This window comes from Protopterus annectens, chromosome 13.part0 (genome assembly GCF_019279795.1).
Source record: "Protopterus annectens isolate FY-2018-M chromosome 13.part0, PAN1.0, whole genome shotgun sequence".
Classification (NCBI taxonomy): Eukaryota; Metazoa; Chordata; order Ceratodontiformes; family Protopteridae; genus Protopterus; species Protopterus annectens.
This window is the reverse complement of record NC_056747.1, coordinates 997,339,493-997,354,486: the sequence shown is the minus strand read 5'-3', so window position 1 is coordinate 997,354,486 and position 14,994 is coordinate 997,339,493. Positions and strand designations below refer to the sequence as shown.

The following is a 14,994-nucleotide window of genomic DNA, read 5'->3' as shown; positions in this document are numbered from 1 at the left end:
ATATTTCACACAAAAAATAAAGAAATGAAATCAATAACAGAATATTTAAGAGTAATTACATAAAAAATGCATGTGTACATTGTAGGGAACAAGCACAGTGCAGTATATTTATTTATTAATTTATTTATTTATTGCATTTGTTGACCGGGAAAATCCACTGGGCCAAGAAGAGCCCATTTTCAGTGGAGGCCTGGGGAGAAAAGCTCCATAGAATTATATAATTACAATTCAATAGTAATACATACATAAGTAAAAGAAACAATCTTGATACATAGATGTGTAGAAGATAATTTGAAAAGAAAAAAAAATAGGACATTGTCTTTGCTATAATTACATTATCATAAAAAGAATTTGAGTAAAAAAGGACATAGTAATTACATTAATTACATACAAAAGATGCCTGCTATTTGTGATAGTTAAACTGTGTAAAGTTTGGGAAGGAAGTTCTGTGCTGGGAAATTATGGTGGAGTGCACACAGAAAAATCCTTAGTGAATTGCAACAGTTAAACTGTGAATATAGTAAGAGAAGGAATTCAGGTGTTGGGCTTGTTAGGTGGGGTACAGGGGCATAGTCAGTGAGAGGAAAAATGTAGTTTGAGGGATTTTTTTGAAGGAAACAGGATTATTGATTGATCTGAGTGGGGGAGGGAGATTATTCCATAACTTGTAGACAGAATGAGAGTACAGCATTTGGCAAGCTGAGAGTTTAGGTTTCTGAATGGATAATAACATTTTGTTTTCAGACCTGAGATGGTGATTTGGGTGGTAAGTGGTCAGTATGGATGTGATGGAAGGGCAGGTTTCAGGTTGAAAGATTATCTTATGGGCTGTAGTTAGTTGTATGTAACTAAGGTGGTGAGAGGATTCAAGCCAGTTTAGTTTATGGAGAGATGAGCAGTGGTGGTTGGAATATGTTGTGCTGGTAGCAAATTTAGCCACTTTGTTGTAACAAATGTCCAACTTCTTTTTTAAGGAGGATTGGAGGTTGGTGAGGATAGGGGCTCCATATAGAAGGGTAGGAAGTAGGAAGGATGAGGCCAAGTTTTTTTTTTTTTTGTAGGGAGACTGAGGAAATAGTTGTGCCTATATAAGGCACACAGTCTTTGATGTGTTTTTTTGATGTTATTGTGGAGGTGAAGGTCAAAAGTTAACTTGTCATCAATGATGACCCCTAGCAGTTTGGTGCTAGGGACAACTTCAATGAGTGTTATTAATAATCAAGCATATTGTAATGTACAATATATACATTAGTTTCTAAAGATGGGCAATCTTCAGTAAATCTTAATAGAGGAGAGGAGACTTGGAAAAGAGATAGTTTAGGTGATATGTCCTTGACGCAGGATCATCTGGCTTGGATGAAGAAATACTTATCAAGTTGCATTCTGAATTTGGAGTAAGTGTTGCTTCCTTAATGTTGATGTGGAGAACTTGCTAAAGAGAAGGTGCCTTAGAAGAGAAAGCATGGGCAGTGCTGTCGGGTTTACTTCTAGAGGCAATGAAAGGTTGTGTGGTTCGTGAGTTGTGTCTTTGGTTATATGAGGCATTTTTTCATGAAGTCTAGCTGCAAGGGTAAGTAACTAAATGTATACAGTTGGGTTAATTTGTAGAGCTGGGATCCAAAAGTAGGTTGAGCTTTATGATACAGCAATGCTCACAGAGAGGTGACTGTATAATGCATTGTCAGATGCTCTTATTGATAGTTTTTAGTGTGGCAATGCTTTTTTTGAATGTAGAAGCAAAAACTGGGACATCAAATCACACTTACTACACTACACAAGTAAAAACCTAAATAGGTTCATAGGTTATTCTGCTTGTGCGGTGCTGCATGGTGTATAGCGATGCTAAGTAGCACTTATACATACACAGCAGACATCTGCTAGATATCTAAAAATAGAAACAGGATGCAATCAACTGTATTTTTTTTCTGCTTGTTTCCATGGCATAGTGTTGTGCTTAGCAACGCTAACAGGTACTTTAGTAGTATATGTGAAGATATACTGGTTTCCTTTACTATCCAAGTGGCTAGATAGGTTGCATGATGACCTACAGTGTAGTAGTTCATGTATTCGAATCCTGAGCAATCATACCTTTTAAATTTATTGCTGTGAAAATTTTCCAGGTGACTGAAATGTCAGTTTAATTTAAAATAAAAAATTATTACATATAGAAAAACTGCATGATGCTAAGCACTGCTTAAACATGGTCAACGGTCGATTCCTGTTTGTGTGTGGCTAAGCCCTGCTTAAACATGGCTGTGACAGTCTGTGTGAAGCTAAGCAATGCAGTGTTTTTTGAAAGTTCCAGTATGACATGTAAGGCCGGGGGTGCAGCCTATATAAAGGCCAATAGGCGGGAATTTCACACCATTCATTGGAGTCTTCACTTGGCTGCTGATATGCCTGGTGGTGTTAGAGAGGGAGTGGGCTTTTGGGTGCAGAGGTACAGTGTGCAGGAGTCCAAAGTGTTTGTTGGACTCCTGGTGAAGAACTATGAACCCCGGCTGCTGCAGGGTGATTACCAGGGCTCAGAGTATAAGTCTGAAGCCTGGGATCGGATGGCTAGGGAACTTACCAGTGCTACTGGGATCCCCCGCACTGGTGAGCAGTATCATCACCACTAAGGCAACCTGAAGTGTAGACCTTAACCAAACAAAACTCTGTTAATACTGCTGAAGGTGCTGATGGCAAAAATGAAAACTGCAAATAAATCCCTTGATAAACCACCATGGCTCAAATATTAAAAGCAAAACCTTAAATCAATATATAAAACACCTTAAAAAAGGTAAAAACAAGCAGGAACAACAATATTCAGGTCTAATAAGTGCTTTTAGCTGTATTAGCTTTCATCAGATCATGTTACATTTCCTGCTTCCAATCTTACTTAAAACTCAGAGTAACCAATCATAGTCTCATAAGAAGGCCACATCCCTTGTTTTAACCAATGAGGTGATATCCAATCACAGTCATTCTAGGTGTCAAGCCTCTTTGTTAGAGCAAATTGTCATCCTTCTGGCTTTAAATATAGGTTTCAATGGAACCACATAACCCCTTTCGATGATGGAGAGCAGTGTGCTCTCATGTTAACTGTCCAGTTAATCTCATGGATCTCTGTTCTATTCTTCACATCCCCTTCTCTAAGAGATTGTTGAATGCATTCAATAGCTTTAAACTTAAAAGAATGTGTAGGGTTGCAATTAATATGCATAGCAAGAGCACTATTCATATCAGTGTTTCTAATATCGCTCAGATGGTGCAGAATCTGGTCTTTGAACTGTTGATCGGTTTTACCCATGTAAAAAGCTTCACATAGGCAGCAGGATATTAAATAGACCAGATGTTTGCTGTGACAGTTGGCAAACACATTGAAAATATATTTCCTGTTGGTAATGGGGTGGATGAACATATTGCTACTGTCAATGGAGGCACAGGCTTTGCACCTATTATGCATAAAGGTACCTTTCCTATCTAAGACTAGCTGGCAATCAAAATCATCTTTATTACTTAATAGTCTTTTGGTGTTCTTTTCATTTTTAAAAGAGAATCTAGGGGTTGCTCCTACAATGCTCTTGATCTTCTCATCTGCTGTCAGAATGGGCCAGAATTTTTTAATAGTGTTAAGAACTTGTTAGCTGTCTGTACTATACATTAGATGACAATTAATTTGCTTCCTTTCTATCTTTGTGGCTTAATTCGTGGAGCATTATGCAACTTCTTACTCACTAAAATATGGAGGTCCTCTTTGCCTTCTCATATCATCAAAATTAGTTCTTATTTTAAGGTCTGAATCTTTGTAACCTCTTTCTTTCAGATTATGATGTAACCTTTCATATTCTCTGTAAAAATCATCATCACTGGTGCAAAGCCTAGAGATTCTCACCATTTGATTTTCCATGATGTTATTAAAAATATGAGTAGGATGCATGCTTTAACGATGCATATAGTGGTTCCTCCATGTATCCTTTCTGTGTAAACAGGTCCTTAAACCAACCACTGGTTGTAGAATAATTTTCACGTCTAGGAAGTCAATCATTTGTCTGGAATAATTAACTTTAAATTCCAGGAAATCAGTACTGCTGTTGAGATATTTGGTGAACTGGGCTAATTGACCCTCATCACCTTTCCCTAAAATAAAAATATCATCGACAAAATGACCATAGTAGAGATTATGTCAATACCAAGGATTAGTATCCCTTAGTACTCTCTCTTTCCCAGTGGGCTAGTACCAAGTTGGAATAACTGTTAGCACAGGGGGTGCCCATGGCAACCTCCCAGATCTGCAGGTAGAAGTCTTGACCATATGTAAAGACATTGTTTTCTAACACCAATTCCAGTAAAGAACAGATGAGGTCCATGCATAGACCTGTCTGCTGCAAAAAGCAGCGAATGGCTTCTATCCCATACTGGTTTGGAATCACTGTGAATAGACTGTTAATATTCATGGTTACCAAGAGAATATTATTCGTCTCATCCAGGTTATTGTTTCTCATCTGTAGGTCAGTTAGAAAGCTGCCAGTGTCTTTGAGCACCACCTGTGCTTGAGGCAGAACTTTTTTCAGTTCATTCTCAATATGCATCGAAAGGGGTTATGTAAGCCACCCCATCCTGCTACGATGGGATGTAGGGGCAGATCCAATTTATCCTTATGGATTTTGGGAAGCCCACTTATGCATGGTATGGTAGGATGCATTGTGTCAAAAAACTCAAATAGATCTTGATTTAAATGTCTTTCCATTAGCATCTCATATAGATTGCTTTTAAACTTATTGATATTTTTTTTATGTCACATATACCCACTTGCTTATAGGTTTGCTCATCTTCCAACATGGAATGCATATCATTCCTATACCATTCTGAGTCCATTACCACAATGCCCCCTCCTTTGTCAGCTGGTTTAATAACCAGATCTTTACTGGCTTTAAGCTGGCTAAGGGCTTCTCATTCCCTCTGTGTCATATTGTAGAAGCTTCCTTTCCCATTTCTAGATTCCCTTAAACTTTCCATCTCAGCTTCACATAGACATATGATTAGTTCTACTGCGGGATGATTGACAGGTCTAAAACTACTTGATTTCTTGTAACATGTACACTGCTATTTGTTTGGCATGGTTATTTTTTATATATTATAAAGAGGGTTACCCCTAGTGGCCACACTACAGTGGACTTCTGTTTTAGGTATGTGATCATACATCAGTATCTGTCATGGCATAAACTGGAATAGCTTACTATTTCTACTGTTCTACTTGCACCCAGATCCCTTGTATGTTTGCACACTGTTGAGTATGACGTGTATAATCCAGCAGTGAATACTGCTAGCCATGCTTTATTGATGTATCCCTACATACTGTACTCCCACATACGTGATCCTGACATGAGTTCCCATTTTCTTGTCTTTCAGGAAATATGTATCCCTGATGTCCAGGCCCTTACAGAAGCTGAAAATGAAATCATCCTGGAGGCATTGTGTCAACACCATCAACACCTGCTGTCCAGGGGAGGGCAAAGAGGGAAGACCAGGCAGCATAGTGAGCTGACCTGGTTCATGATGTGAATGCTATTGGTCACCAGAGCAGGACAATTGAGCAGGTGCAACACCATGCCACCAATATGATCAATTCCACATGCCGAAAATGAGTGGATGTGGCAAGGGATCATGGTGTCACTGGTGGAGGGCCTGCTGCAGAACAACCACTGTCAGCCATTGAGGAATTCCTGGTGAACCTAGGAACACAGTACAGCATCCAGGCATTCGTCACACAGTATGTTGTGGATGTGGGTGCCACTGTTTTCATGTAAGAGGAGTGTTCAGGTATGCTTAGTTGGATCAGCATTGGAATACTGTAACATTCAGTGTGTCAGGGTGTAAATAGTATTACATGGGTGCCACTTGTATTTGTTTAGGTGGGGGAAGGAGGTGAGTGGCACTTTGAATGTCACCCTGAGATTGTGACCAACACTCAATTAACATAGTAGCTACTGTAATTGTGGGATCTCTGGATGTAGAGCCCTGTTATAGTGCAACACATGGTGCTGTTTACATTACCTCTCATGTCAGGAACCAGACGTGGCTATGCTCCTGCTCCTGATAAGCACACCACTGTTTTGTTAGAGATGTAGATTTAATGCAGTGGTATTCACTAAAGTTTCATCTGAGGCCTGCTGGCTGCATTGATGTGCTGTCTGTATGATTGTCAACTGCATAAATATTTTCTGACTGTACACAGTTTAGACTCATACCTATGCCTTGTAGGCATGAACACACTGATAGATTTAACAGTATTGTCAAGACATTACAGACTGCCATATGTGTCATCTTTGAGTCTTGCCAAATGTCAACAGTGTACATCATTGTTGCTCATGAAATTCCTGTGTAAAGAGCTATTATTTACAAAAACTACAGATGTTTGTTTGAAAAGAATGTCCTCATGTCCTACTATATGAGGTTGGGGGTTAAACAAGTCTGTAATAGTGACAGCAGTGTATACATCTTTACATATGTTGCTACATAGTATTGCAGAGCATAGTAGTGCAGGTATTAATCTACTGCTTTCCCTTTTTATCACAGGTGACTGGGGGGGTTGGTCTCTGTCCCCTTCACAACCTGATGTCAGTGTCTCATCAGACTTTGATGATGATGGTGGGCAAAGTGTGGCACAGGTGTGGGTTTCAAAGGCTGAATCTGTTACAGAGGCTGACATCCCTCTTCTTCCCTCATTATCACTGTACACAGTCAGTATACCTATTCATACCCAGTTCTCTGAGGCCACAAATATTGGACAGTCAAGGGGTGACATTGAACAGGAAAGTGTGGTTACTATGGTTGCACTGAGTGTCAATACTGGCCATAGCCAAAGAGCTGGTGAGCTTCCACACAGGCAGATCAATAGTGGTGCTCGTAGGAGGCCTGTTGTCCTGCCACCATCTGTTGCAGGTGTCTTATCACATCACTCAGCATATGTTTAGGGCTGTCATGGAGGCACAGTCATGTTCTGAAAGGAACACCAGACAAATGCTCAGGGTTATAGATGCAGCGCAGTCTGAGATCTGTGACTGCCTCCACTGTGTTGCTGATACCCTGTATCAGTTGACTGACACAGTGGAAAGATGGCGGTCTCAGACAGATGGCACACTATCTGCCTTGGGATGCACATTGTCTGTGTTGGAACATCTGGCTGGAGTTGAGCATCAGACCCATGGACATAGGTCAGCAGCTGCATGAGCTGAGAGTCCATGTGGCTGTCCACAATCATGCTCCTGTAGTGGCAGTACATCCAGTGCTCCAGAGGAAAGTGTTCTGTCCACACCAAGATGTGGCTGGCCATGGGCTCATGGTCTTAGCAGTTAGCCTCAGGTAGTAGTCCTGCACCTGACCTTGGGCATGAAAGTGCCAGTGCAACTCCTGGCAGAGCAAGTTTATCTGTTCAGGGGCAGAGACAGTGAACTGTCAGCTCTACCATGCACAGCTCACAGCTGTCCAACATACAGACATTTAGGGCTAGCATGGCGCCTGACTGTGTTTACGCACACACTCATACACCACTGTCAAATTTAGGTCACCTACAGACATACGCTCCACATTTCCATGGTCCATCTTACCTGCTTCCCTTCCTGATTCACACACACACATGCTTGCCAACCTACTGGGTCAGCCTAGACCTCTCCTGCACCCCCACAAAACACCCTGTGCAAGTGATGATACTTATGCCACATCCCTGTCATCCTTGTCATCCGTGCAGGGAAATGAAGCTATGTGTCTGATGCATAGGGTGACTATATAAATTAATATGTATTTGTTTCATCCCTTGTTGCCTTTGACATCCCACTTATACTGGTCACTGACAAATATTGTATACTGCCATTTGTAGTGAGTACACCACATTATTTTGTGTGCATTATGTTGGATGATGTTGTAATGGCTGTATACTTACACAAAGAAAGGTGTCTCATTGAACTGTTTATGTTTCAGTTTCAGGTTGTGTAGGACACACCTATGGATACACCGGTACAATAAACCCATAGATGTCAGAACACAGGATGGAAAGCCAGCACAGAAGGCAAATGTCTTCAGAAAGGTAGTGCTGTACAGGTGCATAGCTAAATAGATTCATATTTATATAATTGGTTAAGAATAGCAATAGCTTTTTCAACCTAGTCATGCATTCCTAATCTCTGACAAGGCCTAATATCCTTAATAAGTGTAAGCAGGGTTTTGGGAGCTGACACATCTACAAGCTGTGGGGTGGGAGATGAACCATCTACAATTTCCCTTTGCCCATTAGACATATGTCCTAAACCAGTTATGATTGTCTTGTTCTGCATCCTATTGAGTAACTTGCACATGATGTGCATTACAATGGAAGTGTGCTTCACATGGATGGGGAGCCTATTACATATAGGGTGTAGTCTCTGGGTTACATACCTGTCTCTCCAGTATGTCATATTTATACCACAGTCAAAGCGTAGGTGTGCAGAACAGGTACTTCTCATGCAAGACCTTTCTTGGATATGCAGGAGGAACACAGTAGGATCTGACACCTCCCTATATGGCAGCCATACATCTCCCCTGAAAAGCATGTAGGAGACAGAATATGCATAGTTGCGGCCTTGACATGGTCAGCATAGGACATGTTATGTACACTAAGCATTGGTTTACTGTGGAGTCTCTGTGACTGTTACAGTTGTCACATATGCCTCTGTAGGTACATAGCAAAATTAGCACTGCATGCAATGATAGGTGTGAAGAGTGCCAAATATGACATAACAATGATATTCTGAGATTTACATGACATACCTTTCTCTATAGGTTATACAACATTGACTGAATCCCCACATCTTACCGACCTGTTAAAGCCAGAGACTAGATCACTGTCAGTGTCCATGTGTCCCTGAATACTGAGTCAACTTTTGGAGGTAGGTGGACAGTAGAATATTTACCAGGGGTGGATGATGTCCCAAAGAATGGCATTGTGCATTCCTTGGCATTTAGTAATTGTCAGTGAGAACAACTGAATGTGTGTTTCAGCCCATCATGGATAACTGTTGGTTCTGTGTGGGATTCAGTGACAGCTCCTAATTTGCAATCATCTAAAAATGTAGTTGGCCTGAGGTCACTGACAGTGGCCATGACTGCCAAGAAGGGAGTGACTACAGGGGTAACCCCATGAATGATTTGCAAGGAATGTCCACTGGTGATTGGTCTTATTGTAGGGTGGACTACCCAATGCTAACTTCCTGGATAACGATGGTCAGACACTTGGCTATCCACCCACTGACATACTGGTTCGTAAATATCCTCTACAGTTTGTCAACAATGCCTGATGGCCTAATAGTGTCAAATGCATTGACAGGACATGGTAGGTGGACTGACTCATTTTAGCCTCATCCATTGCATACTTTAACAGTAAATGAGGTCCACCAGTTATGGTAGGCATGATCTGCCCTTGACTAAAACAAACTGGGTGTAGTCCACTGTCTGTAGGGTTACTACATTGTTACTGATCATTTCCGTGCTAATTCTTTTCATGGCTTTATATATTAGACTACTGGGATATCTGTGGGCAGTGCTTGTCACTATATGTTAGTTGTCCTGTGTGCAGCTCAGTACTGCAGTTGATTCCATCATGGTTTCCAAGAAAATAGTCATCCAAACAATGGAGGATAAAGTAAGAGATACACACTGTGGAGGTTAGGAGGGGCTTTTTACACAGTTATGCTGCAGTTGGGCACTACTCAAGCAATGTGTACTGAAAAGACACAATCACCTTGTGAAGAATTCTGACCAGAAGTGGGTCACCTGAATTGCTGGTGCCTGGAAGCTACTACTGCTGGTCTCAATGCAACCTCTCCCTTCTGGGATACTATGCTCCTATATTGATCCTCTCACTGGAAGCAAAACATTAGTACCAAGCTCAAGATGAGAAGCAGGCCACAGCCTGTTTGTTCATCCACATAGTCATCCCATGTCATTTAAGCTTGACATACCCCTTTCCAGGTAGATGCCTTGATTAGCAACCAGACAAATCATTTTGGTGTGCATGTATTAGCGTGTGTTCAGCGTTTGTTAGGATTTCACTAGGGTACTGACCAAATGGTGTTTAGGAGCACAGCTGCAATGTCACAGTGTAATGTTCAGTGTCAGGTTACATACATGTCCAATGTTACTCAAACAAGCGAGCCATCTTAGGTGACAATTTCACAGCAATGCATGCAGGCTAACCTTCAACAACTTAATGGTGGACATCTGCGTGACATGGATCCAAGGCCAACTGCACAGGGTTGGCCATGTTTGACCAATGTTTGTCTACCTCCAGCATGTTCTACATATGCATACTGTACATTTATGTTACAAGAATAGATGACTGTGTTCCCGTATCATGGCACACTAAAGCCACTTTGATGTCTGGTTGTTTGATAGGCATTGCAGAGTTGCAAGGCCAAAGTTATGACTGCAAAGTTGAAAAAGTTCTTGGTGCATGCACGGACATCCACATCTTCACACAAGGAGTGCCTACAGACAGTGTGTTTGATGCTGTCAACCCCAAGTGTTTAGCAGCATGATCCTAACTTTGCTGGAGTTGTACATTGTCACATTTGTAGGTACGCTATTGCTACCATGTCAAATAACAGGATTATGGGTAATGCAAGGGCCACATGCCTGGCAAAGCATTGTACTAACTCAGCCTTGTTAAGGCACAATGCCAGGTGCTGTTTTACTTTATGAAAAGTACATAAAGGTGATAACATGTTAAATTTCAGCATTTGTCAGGCCACTGAATAACGATGGCCTGCTGTGCCATACACACAAGCAAGACTCTACTGCTAAGGGCATTATCAATGACTGCTGATTAGTTGTGGACAGCGTCCCCAACCCTATATTCATATGCCACCCTGTGATGACCCTCCACCTCTGGGCCAGTAATCAAGGAGCCTCAATCCTCAACACTGGCACCAGTGGGGGACATTCACTGAGAGGATAACAGGTACACATGCAGTATCTCCAGATGCAGCTCTCTGCATCAAGCACAATTAAGTACAATTTCCCTTAAGAGAACATGGTAACACAGTCAGTCTGTGGCTGGTTTCTCCCTATTTCTCCAGATCCCCAGTGGGATTCCCCAATAGCACAGCTATAGAGTTGAGATCTCAGCTGAGTGTCCAAGCCAAGACCTCCAGCACCATCTCTGTCCAACCAGTGCTTTGTGACCCCGCCCAAGTGACTGACACATACACTCTAGAAGTTTGATTTACACACACACACACACACACACACACACACACACACACACACACACACACACACACACACACACACAAACACACCTGGGAAAGGCTGGCACAGGTTTACTAGCTATGTCCCCTTCTGCCCAGACTATAAAGTAAGTTATGACTGCCACCAGACACTCCTGCCAGTTACTTTAAGGCCCTTACAAATGGTAGTTTGACCAAGAGCAAGGCTATTAGGAGTGGCCCACACAGTGTCACCAAATAAATATGCAGATACTCTCAAGACTTAAATATCTGTACAAAGATCAGCCACAATGAAAGGTTTGAATATATTTAATAACAAATAATAAAACAACAAGAAAATACTAGGTATCTATTCACAGTTTCATCAGAGTTCAAATCACAGGCAATATTTAAAATAATATTGAAGGACAGGCTCAGACAAAGAAAAACAATATCTAAACTAAGCTTCACTTTATTCTTGACTGAATCTAAAATAATTATACTATTTCCTAATAGCTTGGTTAATAGAGCAAGGCAGATGATGTGGTGAATGGTCCTTCTTGTTGTCAGGCCCAAGACAGAATACAGAATTCTCAGTCTCACTAAGAGACTTCTCAAAATAATATCTGAAATATTACTTCTGTGATAGCTTGCAAAATGACATCACTTCTTGTCATCTGACTTCTAGTTCACATGCAAACCCCCCATTGCTGGAAGCTGTCAGGCTTTAGCACCTAAGGATAAAAAATACACACACAAGGGCTTTTGCTCAGCTCTGTGTCAGATGCTGGAAGTCATAAAACAATTGCATACCTCCACACTTCCGGAGTAGTTATTAGTTCACTCCAAAGACAATACAGAAGGCTTCCTAGTACAGAATTTGTGTCTTTGGCTGCACTGGAACCTGTGAAATAGTATCTTTATGGCCTAGCCTATAAAGCGATTTAATTTCAGATATATTTTAAAGTTTGCTGGACTGAAGTTAACCTCCTGAATTCCAGTTTCCTCAGTTAAAACATATACATTTAAAGAGTTACAATAGTGCATGTACATTTCTAACACAATCACTTTACATATATCTTTTCAACACAAAGTTCTTTACAAATCAGTTTGATATGGACCTGCCACACAGTTCTAATGCATTTGTAACACCAGTACCTGGTATGACATACAGTTTTAATACATTTGTAACACAAGCATATTGTATAAATCAGTTTGATATTCACAAATGACATAATTATTTACAAAATTCCAGCTAGCTGTGCTGGCAGTACCTTCTTTCATCACACACACAAACACAATGTGTGAGAGGTGTCGCAATATTACAAACTTTGATTCCATGGTGTCTCATAGCAGTCAGTACGTATGACAATGAATGGTTGCCAACATGTACACTTCAACTCCTACTCCACCCACACATGGATGTGTGGAGCTCCTTACCATAAACATACACAAACAACAGATACCTCAGAACCCCAATTGCAGGCCCACTAAATGTAATCATACCTCTGATGAACACAGTACACATAATAGCTCATGCACCATTGTCTCACTGGTGATACACCTGAGGCAAATCACAAAATCAAACCTATTAGCCATAGGTCACTACATCGTGTGACACACTGATGTCCCTCTCACTAAGCTACTTAAGTTTACAGTTAGCTGCATGTGAGGTGTCAGGATTCACCATTCCACACATGCATGCAAGTCTGTCAACATCTGGAAGTGGTATGATGCAGCATAGTTTCTGTTTGTGTGTACAACTAAAGACATACTTCACTGTACTGTATGCAGAGACATGACTAAGCGTACTGACTCTGTGTCTGTTGTGGGCATTTGACCTTCGCCAATGATCATGGCTCAATACACATAGGAAATGACTGAAGTCAATAATTAGCTTAGCATGTGTTGCCATTGTAAGAGGGTCCACTATATGTCAGCCTGGAATGACTTTCTCAACAAACCTCAATGCTTTGCCAGAGATGGTCTTCACCTGCACCCCTGGGATTTTGTGTACTGGCCAAAGCTCTTGGCATCCACATAGTGCACTCTATAGGTGGCATCTCCAGGGAAAACTTTCCAATGAGAAAGCACTATTGTCAAACAACGTCACAGTTGTGGTGCTACATGCTAGGAATTCCAACAATGATCTACACTCACTGGAAGGTGTCCCCACCTTGGAATATGCAGACATTTGCACAGTCACAGACACCTGGTTGAAGGCTGTGGATAGCACCACAGGCATATCAGGTCACACATCCTTCAACATGTTCAGACCTCAAATTGACAGTGTGCAAGGTAATGCAGGTGGCGTATACATACTCATTAAAGATATATACACCTCCAAATTGGGTAGACACTGTAATTTCCTGGGAACACTGCAGGTGCTATTCATTGCTGGAAGTGCACCTAATCAAGCCTTTGACAGCTATAGGAGCAACTATATGACTCAGGACACCCACTGTGCTTATTTGAATCCACGTGTTTGTATCATGACACAATACAACACCCTGGTTTGGGGAGACTTTACCTAACCACCATCTGATTTGGTTACACATGCTCAATAAAGGTTAGTCCATGTCCTTAACTACAATGACCTGAGGGAGTGTTGCGACATCCCTACAAGGGGTGACAACAGACTGCATCAGGTGTTTACCAATATGGTTGATCACTGTAGCACCTCCACTGTGAAGTCCACCCTGGTGAGAACTGGTCACAAATCGGTCTCATTAACAGTAAGTATCACTCCTGATTTCCCCCTCCCCTTGCAGCAATTGCAGTCATACATATTAACCAAGCAAATTATAACCTCCTATGAGATGGTATAAATAGCTTGAATGCACCTCCACCCTATGACGGAACAGGCAACTATGCTGAGCTCTACAACAATGATTTATGTAAGCACCTGTACAACTGCATAGACTTGACTGTACCTGACAAGTGGAAAACAAGCTCCTCATGGCACAGCAAACCTGCCTGGTAAACAAGTGCCATTATTAGGCTGGATCATAAGATGTGGATATTGCTGTGTGACATTTGGAGTGAGGGAGCCCCCCCCCCTAACATGGAAGCACACCCACCTCAGCTAAACAAGCAAATAGTGTTGCAGTGATGTTCTGTAAAGGAACGTATGTGACAAAATTAGCCTCCTCCACAAAGGATGACTGCAAGACACAGTGTAGTAACATATGTAACCTGAGAGGAAAGGCCCACATTGTTGGTGAACTTGTACCAAATGATAACACATATAATGAGCCTGTAGACATAGCTAACGTGTTGTTTGACAGGTTCTGTGACAACTCCACCCCCCCGTCTCCACCACATGTACCACATGACATCCGTACACCCTATCCAATGCCTTCTATATCTACAGGGCATGTCATAAATGGCCTCTCTAAGGAGGAAACACAGCATCTATTGGACCTGATAACATCCCAGGCTGCATCCTATATGCGATCCAACAAGGATTACTAACAGCATTTGTGCACTCTTTGCAATCATAGTGTAACCACCAGCTGACTGGGAAATGGCAACTGTTATCCCCTTACATCGAGGTGGTGCATCCACTGGCCATGGAAATTATAGTCCTATTAGCCTAAGTAGCCATATCTGTAAGCCCATGGGCCATGTCATCATGGACCCGATCAGTAAAGATATATGTATGCTACAAACAGTTGACCCTACACAGTTTGGATTTCTGAAAGGAAGACCCTGTCTGTTAAACCAGGTGGACATGTATGGGGCAATCCCCAAGGATCTGGATGAGGGGACA

The 14,994-nt window shown here is 41.6% G+C and overlaps 1 protein-coding gene across 1 annotated transcript in view; it reads right to left on the bottom strand.

The window, feature by feature from the left end:
• LOC122788065 (keratin, type I cytoskeletal 19-like) overlaps positions 1-14,994 on the bottom strand; it is a 277,040-nt gene that overhangs the window by 139,506 nt on the left and 122,540 nt on the right. The window lies entirely within an intron of this gene.